The sequence below is a fragment of the Oncorhynchus gorbuscha genome, linkage group LG06 (assembly GCF_021184085.1).
Source record: "Oncorhynchus gorbuscha isolate QuinsamMale2020 ecotype Even-year linkage group LG06, OgorEven_v1.0, whole genome shotgun sequence".
In the NCBI taxonomy this organism is placed as follows: Eukaryota; Metazoa; Chordata; class Actinopteri; order Salmoniformes; family Salmonidae; genus Oncorhynchus; species Oncorhynchus gorbuscha.
Genome location: NC_060178.1, coordinates 36,000,519 through 36,014,697, shown reverse-complemented (window position 1 = coordinate 36,014,697; position 14,179 = coordinate 36,000,519). Strand labels below are relative to the sequence as shown.

General features: G+C 42.7%; 1 protein-coding gene across 8 annotated transcripts in view; it reads left to right on the top strand.

The window, feature by feature from the left end:
• The window catches only part of LOC124037892 (zinc finger protein 644-like), a 44,363-nt gene that overhangs the window by 15,045 nt on the left and 15,139 nt on the right, over positions 1 to 14,179 (top strand). The window lies entirely within an intron of this gene.

Sequence of the window (14,179 nt, the reverse complement as noted above, 5' to 3'; positions counted from 1 at the left end):
GGATCATTCACTCCTAAAAAAAAAAAAGGAACATTTGTGAACCTCTTTGATTTGATCTGATTTGTTTTGATCTGGAGAGGAGAGGGGAGTTAAAAAGAGAAATCTCCTTAACCCCCCCCCCCCCCCCCCAGGCCTGACAGGCTGTGTTGAATAATACACATGCTCAGGAGGTGGATGTGGGGAGTGTGTCTGTGTCGAACCCTCGCCTGTGATCAGTGGCTAAGGGTTAGACCATATATGCCAGCCCACCCCACCTCGCCACGGTGTACCTCCATTGATAAGATTATATTAATTGGTATGAATAGAGAGGGCTTTCTTCTACTCTCCTCCACCTCTCCTTGTATACATTTACCATTATACTCATTAGCTTCCCCAGTGCGGTGCCTCCCAGCCAGCTTCCCTTCTCCTCCACATCCCCCTTGGGTCTCCTGGGAGGCAATTTGCATCTCTCCATGGAGCCTCTCTGGGGTTATTGAGGAAATATTAGCCTCTTTTCTTCCCCGGCCGACCCTTTGATTTATTTTGAGGCTGGGCTGATGGAGTGGCAGTCCCATGTTAATGACTGGTGTAGGACCCCTGGTGCAAGGCCACTCCTTGATCCACGCAAGAAAGGTGCAATTGACAACCATGACTGAATATTCATGTTACGTTTGTGTGTTTGTCTCTCGGTGTGTGGGGGTGGGGGGTGTGTATGTGCGTGTGAGTGTGAGTGTCTGTGTGTTTCAGTATGTGTGTATGCACAGCTTAGATAGGTGGACCTTGAGAAATGACAAGAGGGAATCCCAGTGATGTCAGGGTCAGTGCGTTCAAGTTGCTCAGTGTCTCTGACCACCCATTTGGTTTGATTAGACAGGTTTCTGTTTGCTTACTATGTATCCCTGGCTATATCTAGGTGTATTTTATTATGTTATTGCTTTCTTTGGAATGGGAAAGCCATATCCCTTCCTTCTAGCCAGTGGAACAGTTCAGGCCCAGTTGTTATTAATGTTGTTAGACGTTGCAGAGAATTTGCTTATTGGTTATGGGCCTAGCTAGGACTAAGAACCACATCCCCACTTCTGGTCAGCCATATAGTTTAGCTCAGCTGCAACACAGTAGCAATGTAGCAACACTCTAACGCCCTGATAGATTACACATTATTTAGCTGGAGAACACACACATTGCTGGAAGAATTTTAAAACGGCAGAATATATATTGGACAACACACATATTTAAAAGTCAAAAGTACTTTAAATCAGGACAATGTTCTGTTTAATTGATAATGATAAATCAATTGAGTTTGGGTTGCTTTGTACTATAGCTAGCTAGTGAGAGGTCCTTGGTATATACCCTGTTCTGCCTGATCCATGCTTGCCATGTACTCTGTACGACTTACGGAGCCAGATATTCATATTATGTTTTTAAAGAAAGGTAATGAGAGGTGTTTCATCCTGATGTGTGCGACGCTTGACATTTCTCCAGATTTAAGCGTACTGATGTCTGCTCACTCGGCAGAGAGAGAAGAGCCTGTCCTCCGTTTGGAGAGAAGTTTGACACTGACTTCTCTTTCATGTGATTGGTCACGTGTCTGACTAAAGCAAAGCGGTAGCGACAAAGTTTGATTGGCCTATATTTTGGGGGGATTCCATCTCAACCAAAAATGACAGGGTGCAATCTGAGCATGCCCAATCATAATCATAGCAACTGCTTGTATCATGCATATACACCCAAACTATTTATATATAGTAAGCTCTAGAGTATATGGTAATCATCACATTTAATAAAAGCCAACATCCATACTATTTTATTTTTACAAAAATAGCATAGCTACCAATGCAATCTCTACATCTAGGTGTACATCACATATTCAAAACAGGTGAATGAACAGCTCATGCATATTGTCATGAAGGGGGCAACAAACACAGTAGTAAATGGAAATATGCCACTTTCAACAGGCATGAACAGCACTGCACAGCTTGCCAGAACCAGCCAAGTAGATGAGTCTGGCGGCAATGCTTTGGTTATTGAGTCCTTTCCTCTCAGTATTGGGTGGATTGGTGTGAGTGTATCTAAACAGAGCAGATATGATGTTTATGAGGCCATCTGTCTGCTATAGTGTTCACTGTGTGCGTCCCGAATGGCACCCTATTCCCTATATAGCGCACTACTTTTGACCAGGACCCATAGGTGCTCTGGTCAAAAGTAGTGCACTGTGTAGGGAATAGGGTGCCATTTGGGACATACACAGAAACAGCTCCTCTGTGGCCACTGGCCCTGGCCTCCTCCTCAACGTGAGAGAGAGAACTCATTAAAACCGTCACATGAATGCCTGAGAAACCTCATACCCCTTTTTTTCCCCTTCTCCTCCTTTCTCCTTAAAAAGGAGAGAAGTTTAAAACTAACAAAGCCCAGGGAAATCCCCATCAGACATCCCTCCCTTAATCCATTTAATTTTGAAAGGTATTGTTTAAAGCTTCAAAGTTTATATCGTTTAATCCCCCCTCTAACACTACGGGCAGCAAATGAGGCCGTGTCAGCGGTTTGAACAGATATAATCTCCTCCACACAACAGAAAATCCTCCTGCTAGACAAGGTTGCATAGGTTCCCTGTGAACTCAAGCGTTTGATGTTGCTACCTGCTATTGAACATGACTTCTGTCTTAACCCAACTGTCACTCGTTCCCTCTCCTCTTTTATCACTCCCAATGTTCTCTCTACACCTTTTTTTTCATCAGTAAATCTACCCATCACAGCCGTTTCATTTATTCTCGTCTGTTTTTTGGATAGTGGGCATGGGAAGGTTTGGGGTGAGGGGTGAGAGGGTTGTGTGTTTTTTTAGTCATGCTTCTTAGTGTTAACTCATTGAGAGAATACGTGTCCACTCGGTTTGGACTTTTATTATTTTGGTAAGTGAAATTCGGGGCTTGCTCTCAGAGCATGTATCTGGCTAGTCAAATTTGAGAACATTGCTACAACTTTACGTCACTATTGCCATCGTTGTGTGTGTAATCAGGCTGTTTTTGTTATTTTTCCATAGAAGAGAAAAAAAAGTTCGAGGCATGTTCTATTATTCTGTTATACAACGGGTGGGTCTAATCCTGAATTCTGATTGGTTAAAACCGCATTCCAGCCGGTGTCTATTCCACAAGTTACCACCGGCTAAATTTATGATGTTAAAATATCTATTTACTCTGTTCCATTTGACTGCGCAATCTACTGTCTCATCAGCCCAGCCAGGCACTTTATAAACGTGATCTCTACTATAAAAAGTATCTAGACATTATCTCACATTTCTTTTAGATTAACATTTCATTTTCAACAGCAGAGATTTGTATAAACCTTGCTGTCTGTCTCCGATATTTGCAACATTGTTTCAATATTCAAATTCAATCTTCAGCTGTCCCATTGTAATGAATGTGTTGGGAGTCGGGACGAGACAGACAGGCAGGCGGCGTTTCTCAGCCAGTCAAAATCATGAATCAGCTGGTATCATTTTGGTATCATATATACAAAAAAGGTCAATTGAAAAAAGGTCAAATGAAATTAAGTGTAGCAAGTTTGCAGTCTTTCCAGCTTCAGTTTGAAGTGATTGTGTTAGCTGTGTTTTTGGCTAGCTCCTCTCTGAACAACAGTGTCCTACGCAGGTGAAATCGCGCCTCATTAGCTCATTGTTATGGATGTATCCAAATAAATGTCACTAGAAAACAGCTCAAATAAATGCAAATGCTGCTACTTTATTCTGTCCATAGTTCAAATCAAATTTGATTTGTCATATCCCCCGAACACAGCAGGTTCGGCGCATATTGTAAGGTTACTCACAGCAGGTTACTTACAAGCCCTTAACCAACAATGCACTTTTAAGAAAATAGAGTTAAGCAACTATTTAGTAAATAAACTAAAGTAAAAAATCTAATCAAAAGTAACACAATAAAATAACAATAACGAGGCTAATAACAGGGGGTACCGGTACAGAGTCAATGTGCGGGGGTAAAGGTTAGTTGAGGTCATTTTTACATGTAGGTAGGGGTAAAGTGACTAAGCATAGATAATAAACAGTGAGTAGCAGCAGTGTAAAAATAAAGGGGGGGGTGTCAAAGTATATAGTCCAGGTTGCCATTTGATTAATTGTTCGGCAGGCTTATGGCATAAGGGTAGAAGCTGTTAATGAGCCTTTTGGACCTGGACTTAGTGCTCCTGTACCGCTTGCCGTGCGGTAGCAGAGAGAACAGTCTATGACTTGGGTGACTCGAGTCTTTGATCATTTTTTGGGCCTTTCTCTGACACCGCCTGGTATATACAGTACCAGTCAAAAGTTTGGACACACCTACTCATTCAAAGGTTTTTATTTATTGTACATTTCTACATTGTAGAATAATAGTGAAGACATCAAAACTATGAAATAATACATGGAATAATGTAGTAACCAAAACAGTATTAAACAATTTTATTTATTTATTTTTTAACCTTTATTTAACCAGGCAAGTCAGTTAAGAACATATTCTTATTTTCAATGACTGCCTGGGAACAGTGGGTTAACTGCCTGTTCAGGGGCAGAACGACAGATTTGTACCTTTGTACCTTGTCAGCTCGGGGGTTTGAACTCGCAACCTTCCGGTTACTAGTCCAACGCTCTAACCACTAGGCTATGCTGCTGTCCCAAATTCTGGGATTTTTCAAAGATGCCACCCTTTGCCTTGATGACAGCTTTGCACACCCTTGTTATTCTCTCAACCAGCTTCACCTGGAATGCTTTTCCAACAGTCTTGAAGGAGTTCCCACATATGCTGAGCACTTGTTAATTGCTTTTCCTTCACTCTGCAGTCTCACTCATCCAAAACCATCTCAATTGGGTTGAGGTCGGGTGATTGTGGAGGCCAGGTCATCTGATGCAGCACTTCATCAATCTCCTTCTTCGTACAAAAGGATGGCGTATTGCTGCAGAATGCTGTGGTAGCCATGCTGGTTAAGTGTGCCTTAAATTCTAAATAAATCACAGACAGTGTCACCAGCAAAGCACCATCACACCTCCTCCTCCTCCATAATTCACAGTGGGAACCACTCCTAATCACTACTCCTAATCCATGCTTCTTAGTGGGAACCACTCATCCGTTCACTTACTCTGGGTCTCACAAGGACATGGCAGTTCGAACCAAAAATCTCAAATTTGGACTAATCAGACCAAAGGACTGATTTTCACCTGTCTAATGTCCATCGTGTTTCTTTGCCCAAGCAAGTCTCTTCTTATTATTGGTGGTTTCTTTGCAGCAATTTCAATCATGAAGGCCTGATTCACTCAGTCTCCTCTGAACAGTTGATGTTGAGATGTGTCTGTTACTTGAACTCTTTAATTTCTGAGGCTAGTAACTCTGATGAACTTATCCTCTAAAGCAGACTGGGTCTTCCTTTTCTGTGGCGATCCTCAGTTTCATCATAGCGCTTGATGGTTTTTGCGATTGCACTTGAAGAAACATTCAAAGTTCTTGACATTTTCCGGATTGACTGACCTTCATGTCTTAAAGTAATGATGGTCTGTCGTTTCTTTTGACTGGTATTGTAGGTCCTGGATTGCAGGAAGCTTGGCCCCAGTGATGTACTGGGCTGTAGTGTACATCCCAGTACATCGCTTGCTTGCTAGTTGGCTAGCTAGCAAGCAAAGGATAAGAACGTTGCCAGCCAGTATGGCAATGGAACATTCAGAACGAACAACTGGGTCGCTTCTCAAGCAACCAAACCGATAGAACAAACAACCAGCTGGCTTGGTAGCAACCCTAGATTTGTGTCGGGACTATATCTTGTGGAAGAATGAAATAGGATGAATAATTTCATCAAAATAACGTTTGTAATGAAAATGGGTCAATTGGTATTTGAATATGTTGGTAACCCTTTGTATAAAAGTGATAATGCCCTCGAAACTGGTGTTTGTAGGACATGCAGTGCTTTCGGAAAGTATTCAGACCCGTTGACTTTTTCCACATTTTGTTACGTTACAGCCTTTTTCGAAACTGCATTTACAAAATCCCCCCTATTCAGTCTTTACACAATACCCCATAATGACAAAGACATTTACATACATTTTCAGACCCTTTGCTATGAGACTCGAAATTGAGCTCGGGTGCATCCTGTTTCCATTGATCATCCTTGAGATGTTTAATCTTGATTGGAGTCCACTTGTGGTCAGTTCAATTGATTGGACATGATTTGGAAACTGCACACCTGTCAATATACAGTGCCTTGCGAAAGTATTCGGCCCCCTTGAACTTTGCGACCTTTTGCCACATTTCAGGCTTAAAACATAAAGATATAAAACTGGATTTTTTTTGTGAAGAATCAACAACAATTGGGACACAATCATGAAGTGGAACGACATTTATTGGATATTTCAAACATTTTTAACATATCAAAAACTGAAAAATTGGGCGTGCAAAATTATTCAGCCCCTTTACTTTCAGTGCAGCAAACTCTCTCCAGAAGTTCAGTGAGGATCTCTGAATGATCCAATGTTGACCTAAATGACAAATGATGATAAATATAATCCACCTGTGTGTAATCAGGTCTCCGTATAAATGCACCTACACTGTGATAGTCTCAGAGGTCCGTTAAAAGCGCAGAGAGCATCATGAAGAACAAGGAACACACCAGGCAATTTCAGCGATTTTTGCAATTCGTTCCAGTCACAGGCAGCAGAGAACTGGAAGGAAAGGCGGCCAAATGAGGTTTGTTGCGAAATAGAAAGCCGACTCTAGATTCAATTTTAGATTGGAGATGTTTGATATGAGTCTGGAAGGAGAGTTTACAGTCTAACCAGACTTCTAGGTACTTATAGTTGTCCACATATTCTAGGTCGGAACCATCCAGGGTGGTGATGCTAGTCGGGCGTGCAGGTGCAGGCAGCGAACGGTTGAAAAGCATGCATTTGGTTTTACTAGCGTTTAAGAGCAGTTGGAGGCCACGGAAGGAGTGTTGTATGGCATTGAAGCTCGTTTGGAGGTTAGATAGCAAAGTGTCCAAGGAAGGGCCAGAAGTATACAGAATGGTGTCGTCTGCGTAGAGGTGGATCAGGGAATCTCCCGCAGCAAGAGCAACATCATTGATATATACAGAGAAAAGAGTCGGCCCGAGAATTGTACCCTGTGGCACCCCCATAGAGACTGCCAGAGGACCGGACAACAAGCCCTCCGATTTGACACACTGAATTCTGTCTGCAAAGTAGTTGGTGAATCAGGCAAGGCAGTCATTAGAAAAACCGAGGTTACTGAGTCTGCCGATAAGAATATGGTGATTGACAGAGTCTTTTATCGATGGCGGTTATGATATCACTTAGTACCTTGAGCGAGGCTGAGTTGTGGCCGGCTCGGAAACCGGATTGCACAGTGGAGAAGGTACGGTGGGATTCGAGATGGTCGGTGATCTGTTTGTTAACTTGGCTTTATAGGTCTGTAACAGTTAGGGTCCAGGGTGTCTCCCCCCTTTGAAGAGGGGGATGACCGCGGCAGCTTTCCAATCCTTGGGGATATCAGACGATATGAAAGAGAGGTTCAACAGGCTGGTAATAGGGGTTGCGACAATGGCGGCGGATAGTTTCAGAAATAGAGGGTCCAGATTGTCAAGCCCAGCTGATTTGTATGGGTCCAGGTTTTGCAGCTCTTTCAGAACATCTGCTATCTGGATTTGGGTAAAGGAGAAGCTGGGTTAGGCTTGGGCGAGTAGCTGCGGGGGGAGGGGGGGCGGAGCTATTGGCCGAGGTTGGAGTAGCCAGGAGGAAGGCATGGCCAGCCGTTGAGAAATACTTTTTGAAGTTTTCGATTATCATGGATTTATCGGTGGTGACCGTGTTACCTAGCCTCAGTGCAGTGGGCGGAGGAGGTGCTCTTGTTCTCCATGGACTTTACAGTGTCCCAGAACTTTTTGGAGTTTGAGCTTCAGGATGCAAATTTCTGCTTAAAAAAAGCTAGCCTTTGCTTTCCTGACTGACTGCGTGTATTGGTTCCTGACTTCCCTGAACAGTTGCATATCGCGGGGGCTATTCAATGCTATTGCAGTCCGCCACAGGATGTATTTGTGCTGGTCGAGGGCAGTCAGGTCTGGAGTGAACCAAGGGCTATATCTGTTCTTAGTTCTGCATTTTTTGAACGGAGCATGCTTATCTAAGATGGTGAGGAAGTTACTTTTAAAGAATGACCAGGCATCCTCAACTGACGGGATGAGGTCAATATCCATCCAGGATACCCTGGCCAGGTCGATTAGAAAGGCCTGCTCGCAGAAGTGGTTTAGGGAGCGTTTGACAGTGATGAGGGGTGGTCGTTTAACCGTGGGCCCGTGGTGGATACAGGCAATGAGGCAGTGATCGCTGAGAGGTATATTTGGAGGGCAAGTTGGTCAGGATGATGTCTATTAGGGTGCCCATGTTTACGGATTTAGGGTTGTACCTGGTGAGTTCCTTGATGATTTGTGTGAGATTGAGGGCATCTAGCTTAGATTGCAAGACTGCCGGGGTGTCTGAAAGAAACTTGGCACCATCCTTACGGTGAAGCATGGTGGTGGCAGCATAAAGCTGTGGGATGTTTTTCAGCAGTAGGATCGATGGAAAAAGGAACAGAACAAAGTACAGAGAGATCCTTGATGAAAACCTGGTCCAGAGCGCTCAGGACTTTCCAACAGGACAACGATCCTAAGCACACAGCCAAGACAATGCAGGAGTGACTTCGGGACAAGTCTCTTAATATCCTTGAGTAACCCAGCCAGAGCCCGGACTTGAACCCAATCGAACATCTCTGGAAAGACCTGGAAATAGCTGTGCTGCGACGCTCCCCATCCAACCTGACAGAGCTTGAGAGGATCTGCAGAGAAGAATGGGAGAAACTCCCCAAATACAGGTGTGCCAAGCTTGTAACGTCATACCCAAGACTCAAGGTTGTAATCGCTGCCAAAGGTGCTTCAACAAAGTACTGAGTAAAGGGTCTTAATACTTTTTTATTTTTCATACATTTGCAAAGATTTATTTAAACCTGTTTTTGCTTTTCATTATGGTGTATTGTGGATCTTTATTTATTTAAAAAAAATCCATTTTAGAATAAGGCTGTAATGTAAAAAATGTGGGAAAAGTCAAGGGGTCTGAATACTTTCTGAATGGACTTCATCTCGGACCTAACAACACCCGTGACAATATATCCTCAAAAAAACGGCTTAAAGTGCAGTATCACTTAATTCATACATTCTTCTGAACCTTTGATTACTGCGTCCAAATAATAAACACCAGAACCCATTTTAGATCATAGGCCTTTCAGTTATTAATAGATCATTTTTTATCCATAACGGTGGTTGAGTCCCAAATTACTTGCTATTTCCTAAATAGTATAGGCCTCTGATTAAAACTAGTGCACTATATAGGAAATAGGGTGCCATTTGGGATGTAACCAGTGACTCATGCATATCTTCTAATTAGAACCATTTGAGTCAAATACATATATGTCTTGTTACTCTAGCAGCGGATGACATTGCTTGGTTATCAAAGGCTTTCTGTAAACACATTATCACGATTCAGGCTGACAGGACGGACTGAGTGTGTCTGTTTAGGATACAGGCATAAATAATCACACACCGAATCAGGATACAGGCGTACACAATCACACCCCAAAAGAGAGAGTGGATGCCATTATGATGGTAATGATCCTTTTGGTGACAAACTATCTGGATAATAAATATTCGCTTAATCAAGCCAAATGTCATGGATGAAACTGTCCACTTTATTCTCTTTGTGAATGCAAGCACCATTGAATGTATTGTCAACTAATATTGTGAGCTCTAAATTTACAATAGTTACTGAATAGCTGTAGTTGTCTGAACATTAACACACACACACACACACACACACACACACACACACACACACACACACACACACACACACACACACACACACACACACACACACACACACACACACACACACACACACACACACACACCTGACTACAACAGACTATTATTATTACTGTGAAACACTGCCCCCTAATCCCCACTTCCCCAAAATACGTGTAAATACTGGACTATAAATTGTGCCTTCCTGTAATATACTTATGCTAAAGGTTTATTCTGTTTTACCGAGCCATTTACTTTGTTTGTATTCTTATCTTTTTAATATTTACTATTGTTGTTGCATTGATGAGAAGGAACCTGCAAGTAAGCATTTCTCTGGACTGTGTAATGTATACCATGTGTATCCTGTACATAGGAGTCATAAAACTTGAAACTAGTGAATTATTTCCATAGACTGTTAGGAAGGACTATTAGGCTACACTAAACGTTTTGGGCCTTTCTCTGGTGTCTCTGTATGGGTCTGTGTGGGTAAAGGTGCAATCTGTGGTATTAACTATTGATTTTTTGAAGTATATAACTTCTAAATGCCTCAAAAGCATACCCCATCCTTTGCCAAAATATAAGGTGTATCTTGGTCTATATGGTACAGTAGACTTTAGACTACTCTCCAGAATGTGAACTGAACCAAGCCTTTCCTCCTCGCTGTGGAATTGTGGCTGAACAACACTATGCTCTCCTCTCCTTGGGACTGTGTCAGGCTGAATCTCTGCCTGTTTGTTTTGAGCCGTGGGCTTTGATACTCTTCTCACACTTGAGAGGCGGCTTCATAAATTCCCATTGTGTCAAGTAAATCAATAGTTCCCATTAGCTGAGGAAGTGGTGGAGCTGCTGCAGCACTTGCGGGGCCGCGGCCCCGCCTGGTTCAGTTGTGTGTTTTCTCTCCCGGTGAAGGTGGAGGCATAGATATACTGCATGGGGATGGGTGGCTGTCTGTTGATCCATCCAGACAGGTCCAGCGGTTGAACTGGTCTGGTTGACTGGTCCCAGTTGGGGAGAGGGAATTCCCTTAGACACCCAAAACTCAAAGCCTTTAACACTGATTCTCTGCTGATGTTAAGCCTGGCTCATTCTTTGTTTAATGATTCAGGCTGTTCACGTAAGATTTGAGCCATTTCAGGGACACATTATGATTGATGTGTCTATGAATGGAGCGACAGAAATATGTTTTCTTTCGTTTTGACACAAAATTGAAATAAAAAAATGTCATCACTGTAATAAATGTGATATACACGGAATATACAAAACATTAAGAACACCTGCTCTTTCCATGACATAGACTGACCAGGTGAAAGCTATGATCCCTTATTAATGCCACTCCACTTCAATCAGTGTCGATGAAGGGGAGGAGACTGGTTAAAGAATAATTTTTAAGCCTTGAGAGAATTGAGACATGGATTGTGTGTGCGCCACTCAGAGGGGGAATGGGCAAGACAACATTTTTAAGTTCCTTTGAACGGGGTATGGTAGTAGGTGCCAGGTGCACCGGTTTGTGTCAAGAACTGAAACGCTGGTGGGTTTTTCACACTCAACAGTTTCAAGAGTTCCCTGTGTGTATCAAGAATGGTCCACCACCCAAAGGACATCCAGTCTATGGGAGGCATTGGAGTCAACATGGGCCAGCATCCCTGTGGAACGCTTTTGACACCATACAGAGTACATGCCCCGACGAATTGAGGCTGTTCCAAAGGCAAGGAGGGGGGGGGCAACTCAATATTAGGAAGGTGTTCTTAATGTTTTGTACCCTCAGTGTAGTGTATTTTGTTGACAGGTTTTGGTGTAAGATCAAGAGTAAGATGTTCTAAAGTTTGAAATGCTTTTCTACAATGCTTTTAAAGACATTGGGTCGCTGAGACAAGCTGATTATAAAATATCTCAGAAAGGTTTATGTATCTTCAGGGAATACAGAAAAATTATGATAATATGCAATTATCGCCTCACTGTTTTTCCTGCAGTAACCTCAAGATGAGGTGCTATACAAGTGTTACTGCAAGTGCTGATACACCCAGAACCAAAAGGATTCAAAGAAAGAAAAATCCCAGTGACATATTATACATATCTGGGAGGTCTTTCATCAAGTTTTTTATTTTTAATGCATTCAGTAGAATTTGGCTGAACACAAAGCTTTTATTTAAGAATGTTCTAGAACATAATGATTACTGAACATTCTCGCATATACAGTACACAGTTTCCCCAGTCTTGGGGAAAGATGTAGAGCTGGATTAATAGTAATACATCTCATAGAGAAGATAGAGATCGATCTACGCAGACGACTTAAATGTACTTAAGCCTATAATCATTGTAAATAGCTTCCGGCAATGCAAAGTCAGCCTTTTTCACATGAACTAAATGAAGTAAATGAAAGCAAATACATGTTTTAAAATGGCATTGCTGTTGAACCCTAGCTGCTTGCTTGTGGTTGTTATATTTGGAACAGAAAGAGGGAGAGTCATATTGTACGCTAGTATCAGGGGTGACAGTAGATTTAATTTCTTTCCCAGTAGGTGACCTCTTATGTATGCACGCGCGCAATCCAAGAATTACATATAGAATCCATAATAATTCAATAGGATCTCTGTGGGCCTAGTTGTAAAGATGTGTCATTTAACTTTTTAAAAGTATGACTTATTTTATCCTCTCTAGGTTTCTTCCTAGGTTCTGGCCTTTCTAGGGTGTTTTATCCTAGCCACCGTGCTTCTACACCTGCATTGCTTACTGTTTGGGGTTTTAGGCTGTGTTTCTGTACAGCATTTTGTGACATCAGCTGATGTAAGAAGGGCTTTATATTATAAATGTGATTGATTGTGGCATAAACACAACCAGTCAATTCAAAGGGCTCTTTTACTAGGCTACCCGCACACGTCATCCACTCGCAACCTACAGTGACGAATGGAAAGAGGCCTCCGTTACACAAAACACCACAAAGTCTAATGACATTTAGGCAATAGTCATTAGTCCAGAATGTATGCTTCCACTGCTGTCCATGCACAGCTCAGTGTCGGCCATTCATCTGTACCTTGGCAAAATGTCGGTGTTCTCGCATTTTGGAGTGCAGGATAAACCACCCGTTTTTCAAGTCCATTCGCTCATTTTTCATGCCTCTGACATGTGATAGCCTACTGATAAATATTGGTGTAATAGCCAACAGTTTTGTTGATACTTTGTTTGCATTATTGTGATAGGCTCAAGATTTACCGGTACGGCATACCCCCACAATTTTTTTTGCGGAGACCCCGTACCGGACCGTACCGCCTTACTTTCACCCCTGGCTGGTACTGCTGCTAATGAGCCTCTAAATGTAAAGCTGTAATCATATTCTGATGGATTTGCCACCCTGCTGTTCAAGGGGGGTAGCAGTGACGTTAGCTTTAAATGCAGAGCATCTTTTCTGCCTCTCCCTCCCTGCTAACCCAAGCCCCTACAGTAACACTACAGCAGATGGAGGGAATATGGTGCTCGGAAGGTTTTACCTCAGAGGTGGTAACAGTGAAGCCACTCATTAACACTGAATTTACCACTTCGTTAGCGACGTAGCTTCCTGTAGAGAGCAGCCAACACTGGATCATGTCAAATCCACTGAGCATACATTGTGGACTACACTACGGTTTATTCCAAATGGCACCCTATTCCTTATAGTGCACTACTTTTGACCAGAGCCCCTATGGGTCCTGGTCAAAAGTAGTGCACTAAATGGGGAATAGGGTGCCATTTGGGAGGCGGACTATGTCTATCAGCTAAGGCTACAACAACCCTGCTTGGACACTTCACATTCTACCAAGCTGTAAAATACATCACCTCGTCTCTTAGTCTCACAGCTTGACTATTACAAGGCTAGGAAGAGTGTTAAATGTTAGAAGATTTTATTCATGTATTTTCACTCTTAAGTGGCTTGTTTAAACAGTTGAGTCTCTATTACATTCAGCAATCTGTCCTGACGACTATTGATTTCTGTTTATATATTTGTGTTTTTTAATAGCTGTGTGTGTGTTTTATATCTCTGTGTGTGTGTGTGTGTGTGTGTGTGTGTGTGTGTGTGTGTGTGTGTGTGTGTGTGTGTGTGTGTGTGTGTGTGTGTGTGTGTGTGTGTGCGCGTGCGCGTGCTGTGCGCCCGTGTTTGTGTGTGTGTTCATGTGTGTGTTTGTGTGAGACAGACTGATTGTGTAGCCCGACGCATGCCAATTTGTCAGGATAGGAGCAACAACAGCGTCGTGCTGGGACCCGTGTTGGCACCATCACAGAGTGCTAAGACTGAGTATGATCTCATTGGAAGTCTACTTTGTTCCCATGGAAATTGGTCAATTTTAGCAGGCGTCTGGGAGCTTTCGGG